The sequence below is a fragment of the Taudactylus pleione genome, unplaced genomic scaffold (genome assembly GCF_031769625.1).
Source record: "Taudactylus pleione unplaced genomic scaffold, aTauple2 ptg000592l, whole genome shotgun sequence".
Classification (NCBI taxonomy): Eukaryota; Metazoa; Chordata; class Amphibia; order Anura; family Myobatrachidae; genus Taudactylus; species Taudactylus pleione.
In genome coordinates this window covers 3,663,262-3,688,182 of record NW_028284994.1, presented here as the reverse complement: position 1 = coordinate 3,688,182, position 24,921 = coordinate 3,663,262, and the positions used below count along the sequence as shown (strand labels likewise).

Here is a 24,921-nt window from a genome sequence, read left to right as displayed (position 1 = left end):
GAAATGCAGTTTATTTGGGACTAGAAAGCTGTCACTCTGTCAGAGTATCTAAATTTGGACTTTTGCCAGAGTTAGAGATAAGCTAGAACAGGGGAAACCAACCTTGCTCCTTGAGAGCTACCAACCGTTCACATTTTCCAGGTCACCCAGCAGGTACTCACTGACACATTTGAAGAGATCCACAGGTTAAGCTAATTATTTCACTTGTGACTCTGTAAGGAGACCTGCAAAACATGCACTGTTGGTAGCTCTCGAGGACATGGGTTGGCTACCCCTGAGCTAGAGCACAGGTTCTCAAACTCGGTCCTCAGGACCCAACACAGTGCATGTCTTCCAGGTCTCCTCACAGACTCACAAGTGAAATAATTAGCTCCACCTGTGGAACTTTTAAAATTTATCAGGGAGTAATGAGTACACCTGTGCAACTGCTAGGACCAAGTTTGAGAACCTCTGAGCTACATATTTTTATTTAGTGATTTATGCAATAGTTAAACTAGTACACTACTTTTTATGACTTTTAAATCTAAAGTTAATCTTATTCTTTTCTGAGTGTTTCAGAAATAAAAAATTGTGGACATCTACACAGTCAGTAGCTAGTCAGAAATAATTAACTATTCATCTGACCCAGGATCAAATCAGAATATTGAGATGTTTAGTGGTGTACAGTAACTACATTGGTGCAGGGTGTGTGGTGCACAGGGTCCCCTACTCACTTAATATTCCCCAGGATAAGTTATTACAAAATACTCTATCAGGTACATAGCTTGATAGACTTTTGTCATGCAATCGCCATAGGACACCTCCTCTTCCTCTCTATGTTTCAGTCAACCTTATCTGGATAGCATCATGATTTTCTAGTAAACACCACACTTTTCAGTAACTTGCATTGATACCTATTGACTGCTATATTTTTTTTCTTTGTTGTGTGACAGTATGAATTGATTATTATAAATATGTAGTTGCTACTTAATTTGCATATTTTAGTTTGATTCTCAATTTTGTTATGTGTGCTTATTTATATATAAATACTTCAGTTATAACAAACCACAGAAGATGCTGACTATTATAGAATACTGTTCATCAGTAAAATGTTTTACTATTTGATTAGGCATTTATGTATTGTTGTTGGGTGATAAAATACAGTATTTGCACAAAGTAGGACCGAAGCTGCACGGACTCCGCTGATGCATACTGTTTTCTTATATATTACATATTATATTTGTTTTTTTGTGTATGTGTAAAAATGTGCAATTTTAATATAGTAAGTGTGTGAATCACGTCCATTTTTATATTGCAAGGGAATTATTATATTGTTTTATTCTCACTTTATTCATTTATACATGTACTCAGCGAATATATACTGTATCTTTTATAACATTTACATTACTAAATCATTTGTGAGTGTTATACAATACTAATGTGATTTATTCATCAATATTGTTGGTTTGGAAAATTTTTAGAAAGATATTATATATATAGAACAAAAGTACACTGTACTAGCATAAAATATTCAAACAAGTAAATCTATATTGGTAGAATTATGCAAAAATAGTCACTTCTACATATTTTCCTCATGAGCACAAATTATTAGCAGAATAAAATGCTAATTAATACAATATTAGGATATCAGGTCATATTATCAGGAATTGTTATTTCCCAAGCATACATGTTCTTTTCTGTCCATTTCTGGTCTCATCAGGATATTGTAGCATTTAGGGAAAAATATACAGCCTAGTATCCCAATGCATGAGGCTAATATAGCAAACACCTCTACAATGACCATATGTTTCCCATTACTGCTCAGATAGGCTGGGATGGCACAGACCCACACACTGCAGAACAACAGCATGCTGAAGGTGATGTATTTGGCCTCATTATAGATGTCAGGTAATGTCCTCACCATGAAAGCCAGAACAAAGCTCGCAGCTGCCAGGAACCCCATGTAACCCAACATGACATAAAAGGCTAACACAGAACCCTCATTACATTGGATGATGATAGTCCCAGGATATGTGTCCATGTTAAACTCCTGAAATGGAGGAGAAACTGACAACCAGATAACACCATTCAGGACCTGGACAGATGAGCAGATCAGCACTAAATAATTTGGTAATTTAGCTCCCAGCCATTTTCTCCAGTAACTTCCAGGTCTTGTAGCCTTAAAAGCGATGCAAACTGTGATAGTCTTGGCCAGGACTGAGGACAACATGATAGTAAATATTATTCCAAAGCTGAGTTGGCGCAGCATGCAGGTTATATCCACTGGGAGACCAAGGAAAAGAAATACACAGAGTAAACTCATCTTAAGAGAGATGAGGATAATAAAGCTGAGGTTCCTATTATTAGCTCTGACTATTGGTTTGTTCTGATATGAATAAAATAGTCCAATTATAAAGACAATTATCACAGAAAATAATAGAGATGTGACAGAGAACACAGAGGTTATAGGATCCACTTATATGATAGAAACTCTTGAGCCTTGGCAATGCATTTGTTCTTTGCATCATTAGGCCATTCATTATCAGCGCATTTCACACAACTTTCATTATCTGTGGAAAAATGTGACATAAATTAAATATTGTACAGTAATGTTACTCTCACTGTCCCAATATCTCACTTTTCTATTTATCGCTCCCTAACTGGGGTAGTGAACATGTTCAGTTAGAGGAGAAAGTTAAAATCTTATTTAACAAACTATCCAAAAGAGAGATGTTTTAAATATACAATTTGAATACATTTCCACTTATGGTCCTAATGAAGGGTAATAAGTAGCTCCCTTATAGTGATATAGTTATTTATTCCTTTTCATTCATTATATCTACTTTAGATCGGGATGTTTACAGAATCTTATTCAAAGAGGTAATCTGAGTCATTATTAGTAATCTACGCTTGTGTCTGAGTTCACTGCACATGCTTCAAGCTACAGTACATTACCGTAATTGGGAGGTAACGGGTATTGGTAGCAAAAATTCAGGCATGTCACACCCTGGCATCAGGCTTCTCCTACCACATGGCATATTGAGGCTAGACGTATAGGGATACATCTGTACTTTATATGCTGCTATTATTCTGAACCAATTTGACACTTCACACATTACTAATTATTGTTGTCTCAATAGTAATAAATGTACTTTGCTATCCAGCAGTGATGCCCATTACATGTATATGTCCTCCTTGAAAATGGCCACTATAAATGGCCACAAAACTTCAATTTGTATAATAATAATAATAATAATAATAATAATAATAATAATATATATAAAAATAATAATAATAATAATAATAATAATAATAATAATGTTATCAATATAGTACTTTTAAGTCAGTAGAACTCAGAGCGCTTGACAACTGCACTAACAAAAACACAAGATACAAAATAAACAGATAAAAGAACTAAGCATTAGGGTTTAATTTTTTGAGGACCCAAAGGGACAAATGGAAATGCATGCGTAAGCAGGTAAGTATTGAGTCTAGGTACAAAGGACAAAGAAAGAAAGAGAGGGCTATTCGCTGGGGCACTCTTCATGACAAATGTCCACTTTCAATTATGTTTGTTGATTGATAATTGAAAATGATATCAATTACACCCTACATAACCAAATGTTACACAACCTTATATGCACAGCCAATAGAAAAAGGATTGGTGTTTGAACATATTAGCAATAAATGATCCAACCTATTTCCTCATATTCAAAATTAACTTTTAATCAGAGTTGTATTAAAAATTGAGAATGAATATCCCTTCAAACAAAATTAGAGTTATTAGATAAGGGCGAAAATAGAATGTATTGAAAAATAAGATAGAATCTCTACATGCGTTCATACATACATGTGGATAGGTAAATACCCTGGTCGTAAATAAATAACCATTGCAATAAAATATCTTATCCTCTGGATATATGTGGGTTGTTATAATGGTACTGAGTTGCCACTCTGCTGAGTTACCAATCGTCCTAATCCACCTCCGGTATTAAAGACCTACAACACCTGGTATTCCCAAGTGGTCTCCCATCCAGGTACTGGCCAGGCCCATGACTGTATAGCTTCCAAGATCAGACGAGATTGGGCATATCCAGTATGGTATGATTGTAGATAATTCCCAACTGGGGAGTGTAAATACCCAGGTACACACAGCGTAAGAGTGTATGTAGGACTCACTCACCAGAGAAGTCCACTTTGTTAAATAATACACAGTATCAATAAAAGTATTGCATGAGCGTACTTTAATTGTATTATACAGTAAGTCACATGGTTAAACACATAAAGTAAAACAGTCAAGTGTAATTGTCTGACTGATTACTAATGTACTTAATCAGTCAAATAATATGTTCCAATAAGCTATTAAATATGCTGTTCATGTGACAGTGATATTTGTATATTAATCTAAAATAACATAAATACACTTAATATGGTCTGTATGATAGATGATTAGATTCAATCCTATTAATAGGCAGTTTGTAAATAGTGCATTCTAACCACTAAATCATACAATGAGTAGCGTAGCGGGTGATTCCATTCAATCCTGTGAGTAGGCAGTTAGTGATAACACTTTCCAAAAGCCTAATCATAAATGGTTAGCACAGCAGCCAGCATAAAGTGATGCGTATCATTATATATCTCAGACCTCATAAGGCTCATAAGGTACACAGAAAAAAATATATAGGTTGTCAGTATAATATTGATCCTCTACTATAAACAGACAGAGTATGTGCTCATCTAATGAATAAGTAATGAGCATATAGATATATGCAATCATCCAAATAATTAGCTCAAATGTTATTCAGCATTTACTTGCACACTTATAAAATCAACAATAGACTGGAACAGCACTATAAATAAGTGTATTTTACACTGAAATAGAGGAGTAAATTCCCCCGCTGGATCAGCAAAAAAAAAACAAACAAACCGTATAATAACAGTATAAAAACTATACGTGTTGCTCATGAAGAAAATATCTGTATTGACACGGAGGTCATTTACAGGCTCACATATAATCCAAGGCAAAAGATGTCTGTAGTGACACAAGGTCAGTTACAGGCATACATACGATCCCAGGGTAAGACTACTTGGAGTCCGATCACTGCATAAGTCGGATATCCAAGGAAGAAAAACACGCATTTCGCCCAGTCCAGGGGCTTGTTCACCTAACACATATGTGAGCCTTATGAGGTCTGAGATATATTACGATATGCATCACTTTATGCTGGCTGCTGTGCTAACCATTTATGATTAGGCTTTTGGAAAGTGTTATCACTAACTGCCTACTAACAGGATTGAATGGAATCACCCGCTACGCTACTCATTGTACGATTTAGTGGTTAGAATGCACTATTTACAAACTGCCTATTAATAGGATTGAATCTAATCATCTATCATACAGACCATATTAAGTGTATTTATGTTATTTTAGATTAATATACAAATATCACTGTCACATGAACAGCATATTTAATAGCTTATTGGAACATATTATTTGACTTATTAAGTACATTAGTAATCAGTCAGACAATTACACTTGACTGTTTTACTTTATGTGTTTAACCATGTGACTTACTGTATAATTGCAATTAAAGTACGCTCATGCAATACTTTTATTGATACTGTGTATTATTTAACAAAGTGGACTTCTCTGGTGAGTTAGTCCTACATACACTCTTACGCTTTGTGTACCTGGGCATCTACACTCCCCAGTTGGGTAATCATCTACAATCATACCATACTGGATATGCCCAATCTCGTCTGATCTTGGAAGCTATACAGTTATGGGCCTGGTTAGTACCTGGATGGGAGACCACTTGGGAATACCAGGTGTTGTAGGTCATTAATACCGGAGGTGGATTAGGACGATTGGTAACTCAGCAGAGTGGCAACTCATTACCATTATAACAACCCACATATATCCAGAGGATAAGATATTTTATTGCAATGGTTATTTATTTACGACCAGGGTATTTACCTATCCACATGTATGTATGAATGCATGTAGAGATTCTATCTTATTTTTCAATACATTCTATTTTCGCCCTTATCTAATAACTCTAATTTTGTTTGAAGGGATATTCATTTTCAATTTTTAATACAACTCTGATTAAAAGTTAAGTTTGAATATGAGGAAATAGGTTGGATCATTTATTGCTAATATGTTCAAACACCAATCCTTTTTCTATTGGCTGTGCATATAAGGTTGTGTAACATTTGGTTATGTAGGGTGTAATTGATATCATTTTCAATTATCAATCAACAAACATAATTGAAAGTGGACATTTGTCATGAAGAGTGCCCCAGCGAATAGCCCTCTCTTTCTTTCTTTGTCCTTTGTACCTATGTAAACATTGGGCTGTGGGAGCACCACCAACAACAACTATTGATACAGCTGTATCTAGATTATATAACGGTTGGATTCTACTAATAATTATCATCATCTTTACTAGTTTTTGAGTTCTGTGCGGAATTCTTTCCTTTCTTAAGTATTGAGTCTATACAGGATTCTAGATGGAGGCCTGTCAGACTGTGTGAGGAAGCATTTTGCATAGAGTTTGAGCCACAAAGCTAAAAGCTCAACATCTAATGTAATAAAGGGATATTCTAGGTTCTGCTAAACATCATTCATCTACAAATCAAAGTAAGAGAGTGGGGCAGGTAGAAATAAGAAGCTGCTTCATGTACACTGGACTCTGGTTATATCAGGCTTTCAAAGCCAGTAAGTCAATCTTGAATGAGAGTCACCCTCTTACAGGCAGCCAGTGAAGAGAGTAGAGAATGGATGTTATGTGACTGGAATGTGTCTGCTTAGTTAACACCCTGTCTGCTGCATTTTGTACCATCTGGAAATGGTGTAATTCATTAGCTGGGAGACCCAGGTAGAGGGCATTGCAGTAGTCTAAGCGTGGTGATACAAATGCATGTATGATTAAAGGAATACATTCCTTAATTCATACATGCTTGTTTCCGGCTATGTTCCTCAGATGAAACAATACGGATTTGATTGTGGCTGATATCTGTGGTTTACGTGTCAAGTCACTATCAGGACAGCACAATGATTCCATACATATTTACTAAGCTGTGTTAGGAGAAAAAGCAAATGGTGATAAGGTACCAGCCAATTAGATCCTAACTGCCATGTCACAGGCTGTGTTTGAAAGATAACAGGAGCTGATTGGCTGGTACCTTATCTCCATTCACTTTATCTCCTAACACAGCTTAGTAAATATACCACTCAGGGCAATTTTCAATTAGGCTGCAAAAATGTATTATCAGCGATAATTTATCGCCGATTATGTCATTTTCGTCATTTTCGCCATTTTCACTTATCCCCATATTCAATTTCAAAGACTTTTTGCAGGTGTGAAAAGTCTTTGTAAAAAAACGGGGATAAGTTTTCACCACTGTTAAGGTGGTGTAAAAACGTTCAGAATTGGAATTTTGGGGTCAGATTTAAAAAAAATAACCTGCACCCCTGGGAGTGTTCCCTAAAAGTAATCTGTGTTTTTAAAACATTCCTAAAGACACCCCAAAAAATGGGGGTCAAAAAATTTGGGGGAACAAAGTTTTAAAAAAGTGAAATTGATTCAGGGGGGGTTCCCAAGTATGCAGCAGGTGTTATCTAGAATGCAGGTGGTTGCGGCAGGTGGATTTTTGAAGAATTTTCAAAACTCATTTTAGGGACTTAAAAATAAGCTTGTACCCAAAAAAAAGTTTAGTGCTATTCTTCATCACTTCTTCAAAGCCAAATTTGTGTACCTGCCGCGGCTATTTAAAAACCCAAATTACCTTTAGCAGGCCAAATTGGGGGTACCCATAGTGATCTCCCTTGTCAGACCATCTTTTGAGGGGTGATAGCATGATTTCCCCAAAAACTGACTGGACTTTACGATACTTACTTTTCCGCCGGGTCCCATTTTCGCCATATCCTAATTGAATTTGGGGATAAGCAGGCACACGCCCGATACTTTATCCCTAAAAAAAATGTTGATGATGGCAAAAAGTCTGAACCTCTGACTTTTTCCCTCAAATTGAATACAGGCCTAAGTGCTTTGCTAACTTTGAACTCCCAGATGTACAGTAAGTCCTGTTGGTTGGCTAAGATGTATGTTTGTCTTTTCATGGTAAACTCCTATTGTAAGGACCCCCTCCTTTACCTGGGCCAAGCCAGGCTCACTACGGCCCTGGGCATACTGTATGGCTTGGCTCCACTGGGCATGCGACAGAAATCCCATTGCAACCACTCCACTGGCCATGTGCCAGAGATCCAATTTGTAACACTTCAGAGCTGGCTGACAGCCACTACAGCACCAACCATGCAGACATTGATGCAAGTTTGCACTTTAAATAACATAGTCATCTTGTAATACAGAGACCTCTCTCTCAAACTGAGTCCACTAAAAGTCTGAGACAGTGCCGCAATTTTGTATTTGTAATGCCTTACTTTTAAACAGCCCACTACTACAGTAGTTTCACTACAGTGTCCAGAGCCGACAGTGCCAAAAAAATGTATTCTTTTCCAGGGCTTGAGCCCGGGACCAGCATTGTTGCAAAGTGATCACCTAACCACTAGCCCACAAGCCAGCCATATTAAGAATCGCACATAACAGGCTCATCCTTGTGCACTGCACCCACCTGCAGCAATTTTTAATTATAAAAAATTGTCTTTACTTCCAAATATTATACAGTACTAGTACATACTGTACAGTATATACACAGTACCCCACCATTACAGATTAATTCATTCCATCTCATTGAAAGCTGTGCATGCATCTCATTAATTTACTGTCGAAGCTGGATAATTGGCTGAGACAAGATCAGCTTAAAATTATATTGTAAAGATGCCATCTTGCAACTTGCCGCAAGACACCATTTTAGAAAATGAGATCACAAGAAGCCATTTTGCGAATGGCCGCCCAAGCGCCATTTTAGGTAAACTCACACTTAAGTATATATGGCGATATTACTATTAGCATCATGCGATTGCTTCTTTCACGAGTTCTCATACACACATTAATACGCACAATTGCGCTGTTAACTAGTCGCATATTAGCGAATGCATAAGATCCTGTATGAAAATGCTGTTTATTAGCTTCATGCGCACGCATCTGCCCCTAGTTAACTAGCATCTTTATATCAAACCCCAAATACTCACACATTAGATATTCACATAAAAGGTTTCATAAGCTTTAAGGTATATGATTCAAGTATGTTCATTTATTTCAATTGCTGTGAAATAAAGGTTAAGGCTTAATACATGATAAGTACATCATGTCTGGTATTATACTGATCTGCATTCTTCCAACAGCATTCCGGTATCATCGGTGTGAAGATCGCAACATGCATTCTCGACTTATGAACCAAAGAGATTTAAAGCAGCAAAATGTATTTCTGTGAATGTTTGCATGAGGCGGGAAACCAGAGACCACCAGTTATTAGAGGCTGGACTGTGTCTATTTGAACCAACCTGTTAGATGCCTTGTAACATATGCACTCTCCCTTAGGACCAATGGTATTAGCAACAAACTTCTCTTTTGTGTTGTCTATTTCTGGGGGGTATAAATATGTGTGATCTGACCCTGGGTTTTTAGTCTTCTTGCTGAATGCTGATTGATGGGGGTTTCTTGCTGATGCCTACATCTGGTCCAGAAGCACTGCGTATGTATAACTGTACTTGGGTCTGTATCATTTATTTGTGCTAAATTGTACTTAGATCATAGTGTGTAACTGACTGTACTTTTACTTGAAATATCACTTTGTGCTTTGGAACCACAGGTTTAAAGTCTGGAGTCTTTATTTACTGTATGACTGCGTACACAAAATAGTGTCATCCTTAGAGGTTTATAGGAAGGACATTAGAAGGTATAGGCAGGGGTATATAGAGGTTCTAATTCAGTATCGTTACTAAAGTATCGGTTATACTGTGATAACAACTCGGGCAACTTCACTACTGTACTGTGCATCCCGTTCTAAGAGCTTACTGCACAGAGTAAATGTGAAATTAAAAATTTTGGTTGCGTGAACATGCAAATACTATGCAGTGTGTGAATGTGATATCCATCCAATTTAACAGTATGGGATTCAGTACAAATTACAACAGTGGAGCATTAACCACCCAGCGGTTAAGCGCTGTATTACATGCCGCAGCGTATCCTTCGATGATGAATACCACGGTTTGCCACAAGTATAGCTATCATGTAACGTTCCATGGTGTGACACAGAGCCCTGAAAGGTGCGCCATGAACAACAAACTAGCTGGGCACATCTGTAGCATCCACGCATATCTGCAAAAAATCTATACTCACCTCTCTTATGCAGTGATCATGATCGGTTTGGTCCCTGTAGGCATCAAGGGTGTTAAAAAAAAAATCCTAAAACCATGCCAGACAGGAGGAGGAGTATGTGTTTACACATAGCCTTCCTCCATGCAAATGACTAGGACTCGCTTGTGCCCAGTCATAGCAGGAGTCACCAGCTAATCAGCTGGCTCCTAGGTAGAAGCTACCCAATGATTGGCTGTGTGCGGTCAGCCTGTCTCGCCCACAGAATTCATTGGAGAGAATTCTCTATTAAAGTCTATGGTGGGAACTGCTACATTGTAGCCTATGATGTAATCACATGTGGAGAGTGTGGGGCTGTTTCAGAATTAACATTTTTGTTTCTTGTGATTGGTAGTTATGGTAGGCACATAAGGTTAACTTGGTGTGGTGAAGACGCAACATCATAAGAGGATACATGTAACACACATGGTGGTTGCTTGGTGTTTGATGGAGGTTCAGATAGAATCACAATGCTAGTGGGGTACCTAGTGTAACTCAGGCTGCAGCATATGTATTGTAATCACTGGAAAGTGCAGCTTTCAGGTGAATTATTTTGTTGCTGCATTAATTTAATTATCTAAATATCCAATATATTTTGAATAATTTTTGACAACTTTATCCTCCACAATTTTCTATTTCTTATTAAAAGTACTGTATAATATAAGGTTTATTGTTTGATACTTATCGTTAAGGTCGGTAGTATTAAAGAAATAGGACAATTGGTAAGGTGCAGAATCTTCAGCAGATAGTTGGGATAGGGGAAGACAATTTTGTTGGGTACACCTATATTTCTATAATAGTAACCCATTTGCTTCAAATTAAAAGAGCAATATTAAAACCCACCAAATAATACCATTGTCAAGTGTTAATCAATATTTAACATTATGTTCAGAATTTTGTTTGTTTTAAATCCACCAAGCTCTAGTGGATTGGCATACAGTATCTTTTTGTCAAATTACAATTTACTTTCTTTGATAAATAAAAACTATTGGGGACATATTTACCAACCCCCACAAAGCCCTGGCAAAGGTAATTTCTTATTGTGGCATTTTGAGACAATAATAACTTAATTATCAGGATAATGTGTAAAGGAAATCATAAGAAACACTTATATTATCACTTTTCTTACAGGTTCAGACTCAGCTTTAGGTATTGGAAGGCAGCTTCAAAAGAGCTCAGCAGCCTAGAGCTGGATACATTTTCCCATGTCACAGTCCATAGAGACTTCTATGGGAACAGTATTTGGGTTTAAAAATAGAGGGAACACAGCCGTTACCTCCAATATCTTCTGTGGTACCTTAATAATACATAAGGGGAAGCTGAATTAATGTGAATAAATATGTCTCTTGGTGATCGAAAATGTAAGAGTTTCAGTATTGTTGAACACTACACATTTCTGTGTATCACATGTCTTTCTATATGTGACCACCCATTAATACTGGTTAGAATATACTATAATTCTTTAAAACAGTAACTTGTTAAACATCATATTGCTAGATGCCTATGGGTGACTAAATATTTATGTGCATATAATTATCTGCCCTTCATTTTTACTTGCTAAGCAACATAATAACATTTATATAAATACCATTGGATATTTCTCCCTCAGAGCATGGCACACAGTCATAGCAACAGGCATGATGTCCTCCCTTTGGGGCTTTTCTGAATCCATTATGACATATTTCAGAACATCGAGCCTGAGGCATCTAATAGAGTAAAAAAAAGAATGTTAAGTTTGTATAATAGCCTTTGATCATTTCCAACTTAATCATAATAGTGACAAGTTTGTAACAGTGTAACCAATATTCCGGAATATCAGCAGCAGGATGATATTATCAGGGTGATTTTTGTGGAAAAATCATATCACAAATTTTCATAACTTTTTCCATCCAAAGTTTTAGCAAATAAAACTAGAATGACATCCATGAAGTGTTGTCCATGAGACTTGATATGTGGGAAAATGTTATGGTGGACTCTGTGTTTTTCTTTGAATTAAATTAAGTTTCTACCTTTTACCGAATTGGAGATATTTGAAGATTAACAAAGTTGATGTTGAAGACAATGGTAATAATTCTTATTTTCACAAAATTTTGAATATGGCAGGATCTAGGGATTTGTCCTGGGTTGTATACATATTTATGGTAACATACACATCACTGAGAGTGGAAACTACCTCAGTCATTTTTCTGTTTTTGATAAATGGGCATTTATACATTTTAAGGAGGCAATGACAACAGCAATACATGCAAGAGAACCACACATGTCAGTGTGTCAGGTGTCATGTAGTCAGAGGTGCTCACTATTCTGAGATATGCAGATTCATTGTGGATGCTGAACACAGACTGATCTCCAGTACCTAGTATGGGGAAATTGTAATTGCTGATGATAGTGATAACGGATCTCCTGTACCTAGTATGGGGAAGGTGTAATTGCTGATGATAGTGATGATGGATCTCCTGTACCTAGTAGGGGGAAGGTGTAATTGCTGATGACAGATCTCCTGTACCTAGTATGGGAAGGTGTAATTGCTGATGATAGTGATGACGGATATCCTGTACCTAGTATGGGGAAGGTGTAATTGCTGATGATAGTGATGACGGATCTCCTGTACCAAGTATGGGGAAGGTGTAATTGCTGATGATAGTGATGGCAGATCTCCTATACCTAGTATGGGGAAGGTGTAATTGCTGATGATAGTGATGACAGCTGCTTTTGCAAATGGAGCAGTGGAAGCAGTTTATCAAAAAAGATGTCTACTACTAAGAATAAGGGCACTTATCATGGCACTAAGAATAGTGTAGAGAGAACCACTTAAGTGTACTACAAAGGAGTGTAAAAAAAATTACAAAATAAATATCTAAAATTTAAATGACAATTTATTAAATAAACATATAGATAGATAATAAACACACATGAATGATCACAAAAAAAATATAAAAAATTGAGCTACAGGCAAATAAGAGTTAACTGTGTGCCAAAAGACTTAAGTGTACATATACTGTATGTATATATATATATATATATATATATATATATATATATATATTTATATAGTGTACATTGTTTATTTAGTTTTTTTTTGTTAATTTTCTCATTTTAAATTTATTAGAAATGCAATATATACACTATCGCTGTTGTGTGACATGTTAATCACATGACCACTGCAGCTGAGTATTTATAGGACAGCTAATCAGTATCTTCTTACACATTGACAAAAAAGGATACCCTTCAAAACTTATTGCTGATATGTCTAGGACAGTGTTTCCCTAACACTATCCTCATGGACCAGTCATAGTCCAGACATTAGAGATATCCCTGATTTAGCATAGGTGGGTAAGAGCCTATGAGCAGCTCTATTCCTCCATCATCAGGATCTTTTGTATAATTCTATAATCAGTGTATATAATGGGTACACGATTACCCTGGAGAATTATATTATTTTTACAATAATCATTAAATATTGTTATTTTGAAATAGTGATTTTTTTGGCTAATAAATCATTAAATACTGTATAATGCACTAGCAATGCTCTTTTTGGTTTTATTTCCGTGTATTATAATAGCTTTTAGCATAACACAAGCTAATATTTTGTGAAAATTGGCAACAATTCATTGCTCATTTCATGTTACTTTATGCTAGATCGAGGCAGCTGTCAAACTCATATAAACTGTATATAAGGAACATACATTAGTCAGATTGCTTTTGCATTAAAGGCTTCATGGTTTCATGGTTTGTAGGGATGTGTGCCGACCCCCATGTTTGGGTTTTGGATCTTTATCTCCTTCAAGGTTTTGGATCTAGATTTGGTTTTGCAAACCACCTGTCAGAACTCAAACTGTGTCTTTTTATAAAGATAAGCTACACTTGCCGAGTTTCTGCTGTAGTCACTGGATTATCCTTCAGGGCTGCTGACATTCGTCGCATGTAGTATGCAGAGAGTTAAAATGATCTTATGCTCCATGGGTATCACCAGCTTTCTGGGTTTCTGTGATTACTTGGTCTCCCAAACCTGGTCTTTCTGAATCACATGTTCTGAACCTCCAATGGATTACATGCATCTGATTTAAAAGTCTGTCACTAACTGAGCATTCTTGTCTGTGCAACTTTACCTTCAGGTTTTCCTGTGGACTCCTGCCAGATCCTCGCTGTGACTGGTGTATGCTCTGGTCCTTCCAACGCTTGTGATTTTTCCTTGCTCAGCTTTGCTACTGGTTCTCAGCTGCACTACTGCTACTGGTTCTATGGTGCATTACAAAGCCCAGCTCTGCTACTGGTTCTCAGCTGCACTGCAAAGCCCTGCTCTGCTACTAGTTCTCTGCTGCACTATTAGCCCAGCTCTGCTTCTGATTCTTGGTCTCACTACTGTGTTCATCTCAAACAACAGTTGTCAACTGCATCAAAAAAAACTCAACCCCATACCAGATCTCAGTCTCATCTTGGGGCTCAACCCCATACAGGATTTCAGTCACATCTTGGGGCTCAAACCCATACCAGATCTCAGTTACATCTTGCGGCTTAACCCCATACTGGATTTCAGTTACATCTCAAGGCTCAACCTCATACTGGATCTCAGTCACATCTTGGGGCTCAACCTCATACCAGACTTTGGCCACAACTCAGTGCTCAACCCCACACCTGCTCATTGTGTGCTATGAACTTTATACTGTTTGGACTGTAGTTTTTCACAGGGCTCACCCCAGCACCTGCCTGTTGTGATATTATGAACTTTGTATTGTTTGGACTTTATGTTTGAATATTTTGAACTATGCAACACAGTTTTTGTCATTGAATACATCCTGTTGACCTTCAACATTTTGTGCCAGTGCTATTTCATGAGAAGGTAATTTCTTAAAATACCTCAGTTTGTACTGCCTTTTAAGCCTGTCTCTCCCCATGATTCCCAAATGTATGTAGCCATGACACCACCCTCAAGTGTTTTGGTTTTGGATCTGTATTTTTTTCTTAAAAAAATCATAAAAACAGACTTTTTTTGTTCCTACAGTATTATTAAACTCAATAGCGATTATTTCCACTCATTTCCAGTCAATTTTGATCACCTCAGAGCTCACAATATTAATTTTTTCATCTAATTAAGGGCCAAAAGGAAGCATCCAGCTAGCTCACTCAAAACTGAGTGATAGATAGAGTTGAGGACTTTGCAAAGATGATGGTTGATGTACCCCTTGAAGATTGAATAATTGATAGTTGTCCAAGTAAGGAGAGTTAATACTTAATAATTGGTTCAGCCACTGGCTGAAGAATTGATAAATGGTGCAGACACTGGCTGAAGTATGAAGATTTGATTCTTGATAATTGGTGCAGCCACTGGCTGAATAATTAATAGTTGATAGTTAATTGTTGATACAGCCTCTGGGCTGAGTAGTAGTGGAATACAGAGCTAAGATTAGGAAGACACTAGTCCTGCAACAGCCTTGATGGCTGGAACTCTTGGCAAGTTGTGGCCATTACAGCCTTTGGGCCATGTAGCAGCCTTGAGGGCTGAGAACCCTTAGGCTGAATGTCACTGTTGTTCAACTTGTGCCACCGGGTTGACACATTAAGCAGCAATTGGTTTTGAGCTTACTTTAAAAAAAATGAAAGGGGCATGCAGGAGATACTGTATGTGGCTTTTACAATTTTGGATACTCATAAACCATGACATTAAAATGTCAGGCAGCAATGCCCCAAACAGCACATAATGGAAAGAAAAAAGGTGCAACATAGAAATGTCCTTGGGCCCTCCAACCCAACCTTATGTTGTATATATGAAATAGGACATTCACAGTTTAACAAACCAATCACTTCAGCAACAGGGACTGACAATTGTGGCTGAAATAATTGGTTTGTTTGGACCCACCACAAAACAAGCTGCCATTTTCAGTGGACATTAGTGGCAATAATCCCATAATAGTGCCTTCCTATGATTAGGAAGGCACTAGTCCTGCAACAGCCTTGAGGGATGGCACTCTTGACAAGTTGTGGCCATTACAGCCTTGAGAGCTGGTGAGGAGTGATGATTGGTGGCCTTTGGGCCATGTAGCAGCCTTGAGGGCTGAGAACCCTTGGCTGAATGTCACTGTTTTTCAGCTTGTGCCACCAGGTTGACACAAAAAGCAACAGTTGATTCAGTATTTTCTTTAAAAAAAATTAAAGGGGCATGCAGGAAGTACTGCCTGTGGCCATTACAATTTCTGGACATTCATAAACCATAACATTAAAAATGTCAGGCAGCAATGCCCCATAGAGCACATAATGGAAAGGAAAAATGTGCAAGTTGGAAATGTCATTGGGACCTCCAACCCAACCTTAGGTTGTATATATGAAATAGGACATTCAAAGTTTAACACACCAATCACTTCAGTGACAGGGTCTGCCACTTGTGGCTGAAATAATTGGTTTGTTTGGACCCCCCACAAAACAAGCTGCCAATGTGCAGTGGACATTGGTGGCAATGATCCCATACACAAACTGGCTTTACAATATATTAGATTATATGTCGTCATTGTCATTGTCATCCCCATCAGTGTGTGCATACTCCTCTTCTTTGCACAATATTAATTAGTCCCCGCTGGAATCCACCATTACAGATGCTTCTGTATTTTTGGACATAAGTGCTGGTAAAGGTTTGCCTCGTGGAATTTTTAATTTATTTTGATGAACATCATCTTTTCCACATTTTGGGGAAGTAACCTCCTACGACGATCACTGACAAGGTTCCCGGCTGCGCTGAAAACTTCTTCAGAGTGCACACTGGGAGGTGGGCAACTTAAGTACAGCAAAGCCAGTTTGTGTTAGGTGCTCCAAATTGCCTCTTTTTCCTGTCAGTAGAGAAAGGGACTGAGTGACATGCCTATTTGGATGCTATCCCTAAAATAGTCATCCACCATTCTCTGAACGGTGACCATATCAGAAAAAGTCAATCGTTATAGCCAGTTCTTTCAGACCCAACCAGATGTCATGAGGTTTTGCTGATTGATCTGCATCACCAATAGCAGTGGGTCTCTTAGGAAAATTTAGTTTTTTCCTGGTAGCTATAGAAAATAAAGGAGGAGAGGCTGCCGTGTCATGTTCTGCTTGAGCTGACAATTTCTTCACCACCAGCTCTTGCATCTTTTCAGATTTATGTCCATCAGAAAGAAAGAAACAAGGTATGACTTAAACCTAGGATCAAACATGGTTGCCTAAATATAATGATCTTATTTCAAGAGATTGACAACCCTTGGATTCTGTTGAAGCAAATGAAGGGCTTGATCTACAAGTCCGACATACTTAAAGTGGAATTACTCCATTTCAGCTCCTCCTTCACTTTCTCCAGCTGCTTTTGCAAAATTCTGATTAAGAGAATGCTCTGACTCAAGCTGGCAGTGTCTGAACTAACTTCACATGTGGCAAGTTCAAAGGATTTGAGAACCTTGCACAACACGGAAATTATTATCCACTGCACTTGACTAAGGTGAAATCCTGCTCCTCTCCCTATATCATAGGCTGCAGTGTAGCCTTGGATGGTCTTTTTCTGCTCCTCCATCTGCTGAAGCATATAGAGGGTAGAATTCCACCTAGTTACTACCTCTTGCTTCAGATGATGGGATGGCAAATTTTACAGTTCTTGCTGGTGCTGCAATCTTACACATGCAGTTGCTGAATGTCAAAAATATAGCAGAGTGAACTTGCACACTAAGCTCTGTTGTGGTGGGCACCACTCCTAACCCTGCCAGATCATGTTCCACCGATCAGCGACGCTTGCTTCCTGGGTCATACGGGTTGATCATGTGACTGGGGTGGTGGCAGATAATATTCTTATCCTGCTGATCAGTGGAACAAGAGCCGCAGGGTTAGTAGCAGTGCCCCTCAGGGTAGAGCGGTAAGTCCCTGGTCACAGAAGGAGATACGCAGCACACTATTCCAGTGAGCGGTGTGGCTGTGCTGTCTTCTCCGTATACCCCAGTGTGCACTCCAGAGTGGGTTGCCGGAGGCGGTCTGTTCATTCAGGCTGCTTCCGTAATTTGTGCAGGTGTAGTCACATATGCACTGGATAGAGACTACTTCTCCCCAATAGATCTCACCGTACTCCTCAACCCCAAGAAGACCTCCCCCGGGCATCAATTCCAGCTAGCACAGCATTACAAACAGTGGGATGCCGCTGTTGACTTTGCAATTTATTTTCATCACCTATACAGTGTTATAATCCTGGACATTAACCTTTCCAATAATTAATTTAATACCACTTCCAGCCTGGATCAACATCAGATATCAGTTTCACTGAATTCCATTAATTGTTGGTACTGATATCATCCTGCATGTGCAAGGTCTCTGGTTCTTTTTGGTTTAGCACATTTTCTAATAAATAGCTCTTATTTTTATTATTAAAACATTTGTATTGACATTTTTTTGCATCATCGCAAAGTACATTTAACTGCTGTGTGTGGGTCTCTATACCTACAGATCAATATTTTCTCTATTTCAGGCTAAATAGGATCTGTTTGCTGATGATTTACTACCAGCATTAATCATTATTTGTATTATTTGGTGTTACCATTTATCTACTGGTCTGCACTTACCTGACTTTTTACCACTAGTAGGTCTTTATATAAAAATATAGATATCTAGGATTGTTAGGTTGAGCGCTACAACACCTTATTTTGTTGAATGTCAAAATGTCCAGAAATATTTTGGGCCACAGAGAGCAGCTCCTGCATGCCCATGTAATTTTAAATAAAAAATCTTGCACCACCAAATTCATTGTGTGAGCAAAACATTGGATGTGTTCAAATTCGCCCACATGTAATGCTGGCACAATATTGCTGGCATTGTCAGAAATCACAAATCCCAAGGAGAGTCCAAGTGGGTTAAGCCATTTTCAGTGATTCCCTGAGTTTTTCTAAGAGGTTCTCAGCGGTATACCTCTTAGTGAAACTGGTGATACACAGAGTAGCCTGCATCTGAATGAACTGGCATTTGTTAGATGCTGCTGCTGTTGGCACTGTTGGAGGCAATACACCTTCTCAGTTGGCTGTCACCGTCATGTAATCTTTAGTTTGCCCTGTCACACTTGTCCACATATCTGTGGTTAAGTGGACAGTGAGCACAATGGTATTTCGGAGGACATTAATAAGGTTTATTTATGTTCTTGTACAGATTGGGAATTGCTATTTTAGAGAAGTGGAATCTAGAAGGGACATGGTAGCGGGGACACGTGAACTCCATTAACTGTCTAAAACCAACTGCATTAATTGTGGATACTGGACACATATCTAATACCAGCATAGCTGTTATGGCATCAGTAATCCGCTGTGCAACTGGGTGTTTGTTGTCATACTTGTTCACCAATGCAAAGGATTGTGTGACAGTCAATTGTTTGGTTGAACTTGAACTACTAAAAGTAGTTTTCTTCCTGGTCCCCTTCTGGGATGAAGATCCAGTCATAGCAACAGCAGCAGATGCAGGCATCCTTCTGAGGAAAAATGGATAGGAGATCAGTCCATCCTTATGATATTTGGTGCAGAACTACTTCCAATTACGAATGAGGATGTTGATGATGATGCTGGTGTTGGTGGTGGAGATTGCAGCTTCTTGGATCCAGATAGAAGGGAGCAGCTAGATGACACTGGACTGATTTTTGTTCATATTTTTGTCCACAAACTTTCTATACCCTTTCCAATTTGATGAATGCACTGCAAGTGATGTAACAGGGAAGAGGTTAATAGATGGTTAAGGTCCTTACCTCTACTCACTTTTGCATGGCAATGGTTACAAATGGATTGGCAAAGGTTGTCCAAATTTGAGTGGAAATGATTCCACACATGAGATGTGGATTTTTTGGTCCTTTGCCCAGGTATGACAACATTGTGATTTTTCCCACCATGGGCAACAACTGCTGCCTAATTTACAGTTTTTACCCAAACATCCTCACCATCAACATCCTCATCATCATCAACATCCTTATCATCCTTGTTGTTATCGCCAACTACATAAATATCCTCCTCATGCAATTCCACAGAAGCATCCTCGATTTCTACATCAGCATGTTGACTTATGCTGCTCATCCCCAAATTTGCAGAGGGCACACAAATGGTGGAAGGAGGATCCTCTTCAAGTACAGAATTAGAAAGGTAAGGCTCACACATGGCAATCGCATACACACTTGGACTCTCCACCGTGATTTGTGATTTTTCGGAGCACACAGTTGGTTCCGGTGTCTTACTCGTCTTAACAATTAAAAAAAATTGTGTATCTCTCCTACAAGCAGAGGGACTTAAATCATCACTAGAACCACCAGTCATAAATAATAAAGGCCAAGGCATTATCCTTTCCATGACACTTCATGTAGTGAATGGTATATTGCCATTTTTTGTTTCTTTTCATTTTTTGTAGCTTTAGATTTATTTTTTCTTTAACAGGATAAATGTCGATTTTTTTAGCCTGACTTTTTGGCCTGACTTAAGCCCTGGTACATCGGCCTCCATAGATGACGTTGAAGAATTTGCATTGACATAATGACTGCTGCCAGCAGCTACAAGACTGGTATGTGTATCCTGCTCTCCGGTCATGGGACTGTCCTCCATACTCACAGCGGATTTTATAGCAGTGTCACCAAGCTACTGTATAATAGCGCAGCTAAGTTGCGGCTAAGTCACATAACCAACCAAAAACAAATGATTTTATTTTCACACCGGTGGTGTGGCAGACTAACACGCACATGCAAAAAAAATGTTTTTATTTTCACACTGGTGGTGTGGCTAACATGCACACAAAAAATATTTTTTTTATTTTTTCACTGGTGGTGTGGCTAACACACACATACACACACACAAAAGTGATTTTACTTTCACACTGGTGGTGTGGCAAGCTAACCCGCCCACTCAAAAATATTGTTTTTATTTTCACACTGGTGGTGTGGCAGGCTAACACACAAACAAAATAAATTGTTGTTATTTTTTTACACTGGGGGTGAAGAAGAGCACCCCTGATGGACATAGCACCCCCTGGACAACACAGCAGAACAGCCAGGCAACCCTCATCGACAAGAGTCAGCCCCTATGGACAGACAACAGCCAGCCAACCCCTAAATGGATTATTATGACAATGGCCAGCCCCTATGAAAAACAGTCAGCCAGCCCCTATGCACAGGAACACAGATAGCCAGCCCCTATGGACAACAGCCAGGCTGTATGGACTACAGGCAGCCCTATGGATAGGACAACAGCCAGACCCTATATGGTATGGTTTGGACAAGAGCCGGCAAGCCCCTATGGACAAAAGCCAGCCCCACAATTATTATGCACAACAGCAGTGCAGCACAGCTCCAAGCACAATGTCACAAGTCACAATTATGTAACAGCAGTGCAGCACAGCTTCCAGGTCCCTCCCTCTTCACTCTTCACAGCCGGAATGAAAAATGGTGGTGATCGCGGTATCTTTACATAATCCGAAACCCATGAGAATCTGACAGCAGGATGATGATGTGTTGCCTCGTTTTGAGATCCGACTCAGGCAGGAAAACCCAAGCCAACTAGGATCTGCCTCGTATCTGAAGTTTGGGTGAGTTCAATTCTCAGGGAACCGAACCCGTCATCTCTAGTAATTTATGCAATCCAAAATCAGAAATTTGGATTTAAAATCCGAACCACGAAAAGATCAGAACCGTGACCAGGATTTAACCGGATCTCCTCAGGAGATTAGAACCGCAACTTGAATTTGCCTGGATTCACAAAATGTGGGTGAATTTGGATTTCTGGAGAAATACACCACAAATCTTTAATGGTTTGTCTTTGCAACTTCAACATATTATAATGAAGTGGAGCTTGCACTGAAGCAGTTGCAAGGTCCAATTATTTGCCAGCCTGAGCATCCTTAACAAATGGGGCATTCTCATCAGTGATGTGCTTTCAGATGAGGCAGGTTAGCAGAGCCTTTCCTCTCATACTTAGGTTTACTCCAAAGTTTTGACTATAAAAATTTTATAAGAAAAAATTAAACAAAATAATATATATATATATATATATATATATATATATATATATATCTATTATATTTTTCTATATATATATATCTTTGTATTATTCTAATCAATTGTATAGTCAAAACTCTAGAGTAAAAAGTGTATGGCAGGTGAGGCACTGCCTCCCATGTGTACCTTTTACGCACATCCCTAATCAAAACACATCAAATTTCTAGCACTATAAACTGCTGCACCTTTGAAGAATGCCCAGATTAACCCTTGGTTTCATATATGTATCTATATATCTGCCTCCTTAAACTAGCCAGTGCCACCAAAGCCATTTACCTCACCACACATTGGGCTTTGGCTGCTAATGATGGGCCAACAAATTTACACCAACTCCAAAGAGAGATTTAATGTAGGTATTAAGGGGGTCATTCAGACCCGGTCGTTATTGCCGATGCGCTTGGACCGGGTCGATGGCCCCCCACAGAGCATGCGCACGACGATGCAGGCACCATCGTGTGCATGCATGAGACCCGCTACAACCGACAGTGCCGGTCATAGCGGGTCTTGATCCAAAGGGGGCAAGCTGTCGATGTTGATTGCAGCTCGCCCTGTTTGGAAGGCAGGGGGGTGGCAGCCCAAATTGAGGCATTCCCATGAGAATGCCTACCATTTGGGGGCGGCCCCACTGACATCACTAGTGATGTCAGTGGAGAGCTTCCAGCTCAGACAGAGCCAGAAGCTCTCTGGGGCTTACGACAAGGGAGACCATAACCTAGGGTCTCGTCGTAAGCCCAGATGGTCGTGATGGTCTTGACCATCGTGACCATCACCTTAGGCGGTCGTAAGGCTGTGAGTGTTAACCCACAGCCTTACCACCACAAAGGAGGATGTCTTGAAACTTCAAGAGGTCCTCCCCTCATTCATACCGACCGCACGCTCTGTGCCACCGGCTCTGAATGAGGTTCTAAATGTGAGTAGGGATAAACTACATGGTTCTAGATGTATGTGATGTGATGATTAAGATGTTTATGGTCACAGTTAATACAAACCATACTTGCCTACCCCCCCAGAAGTCACAAGAGGCTCCCGATTTTTTGGGTAACCCCCCGCACCTTTGGAAGGGTATGCACTTCTCCCGCATTCTGGCCACTAACTAGTGAAGTGGGCAGAATGGGGTGAATATTACCATGTATCGACGGGTGTGCATATTGGGGGCAGGGCCTAATGATGAGATTTTATGAGATTTGCGTCATAAGGTCCCACCTACTCTTGTAAATATCTGACAGTCGCGGGTCATTTTTGTGAGGGGACAGGGCTTAATGACACAACCTGGTCAGCCCCACCCCCAACTCTTCCCACCTACTTCTCCTCCTCAGGCTTCTCCCTAAGAGGAGAAATCAAAAGTCAGCAACCCTGATACATACAGCATGAGCAACAGTAAATTAAAAAAAGAGGGACCATTGCTGTAATATGACTAAAACACAGGATTGGAGACATGCCTGCTGCTTGACTTTACAGAGGAGCATACAAATAATAGAAATATTATAAATCCTTATGAGAATAGTGGTGAATCTGTACCCTGCAGAACTCAGAGTGTGACAGATGGTCTCCAGAGATGTCCTGCAGGATGGATGCTTACTGAGGATTATGATAAATAGGAAACATTGAGGTGCTAACTTTGATGTAAACAGGTAAATTTTGTTTTTTGGGCAATTTAGCATCGGTTTATAAATGACTGTTTATTAAAGGCAAAACTGATGACAAACTAACCAAACACCAAACTTTAGAACACTTTAAAAAATTGGACCAACAATAGAACCTTTCACATTGGACTAAAATGCAGGATCCACAGATTAACTAATGGTTGGTCTAAAAACTGACAAAAAATTTACACTAAAGCAAGACCTGTCTAAGGCAGGTGAATGTGAGAGAAGCACTGCACAGTTTACTATAATCAACCGTATTAGGTTATGATTTTCAACTTTATGTTGAAAAGCATAAAAATTGTTTAAATAAATTAAAAAATGCATGTTCGCTCCTCAAAATCAATAACCAGTTGTGCACCTTTCAGCTTTGGCAAGTATTGGAAAATCATGGGAAAAACGTTGTTGGGTTTCCATAGTTTTCCAAAAACCAGCACTGTGCTCATCCAACTGGAGGGGTTGCTAATTCTACAGCAGTGAATCACACAACATTGGGTCCTCATGCCTTAATAGCAATCAACCTCCTTCCAGCCCTTCAAACCAAGGATTCAAACAATGGCTTTCAGCCTAGGGCTGGATGTTCCTTGGGAGGAGGGAACCGAAATAAAATGGGGTCCCTCCTCCCAAGGAACATCCAGCCCTCGGCTAAAAGCTATTTCTTGAATCCATGTTTTGCAGTGGATGCCAGACCATATATGTCAGCACTCGTTTAACAATAAGTGCCAGCATACCCGGTCTTTAATTGCCCCCTGGAAGCTGTAGTCCACATGTAAAGGAAATACTAAAAAAACCATGACTTAGACAACACATGTTGTAATTCGTCATTTTTTTTTAAATACACCAGTTCATACTTTTCAATCCTTTGATGAGATCCTATTCTTTCCAAGAGTTTTGGTAAAATAACAAAATAAACAGAAACCATTAGGCAGACATTGTACACTACTTTATGTACAGCGCCAACAAGAAAAGA

General features: G+C 39.0%; 3 pseudogenes; 1 reads left to right on the top strand and 2 right to left on the bottom strand.

The window, feature by feature from the left end:
- Positions 1 to 1,639: 1,639 nt before the first annotated feature.
- Positions 1,640 to 12,010, bottom strand: LOC148481208 (vomeronasal type-2 receptor 26-like; annotated as a pseudogene).
- Positions 3,976 to 4,094, bottom strand: LOC148481210 (5S ribosomal RNA; annotated as a pseudogene).
- LOC148481209 (5S ribosomal RNA) lies at positions 5,702 to 5,820 on the top strand (annotated as a pseudogene).
- Positions 12,011 to 24,921: the final 12,911 nt, after the last annotated feature.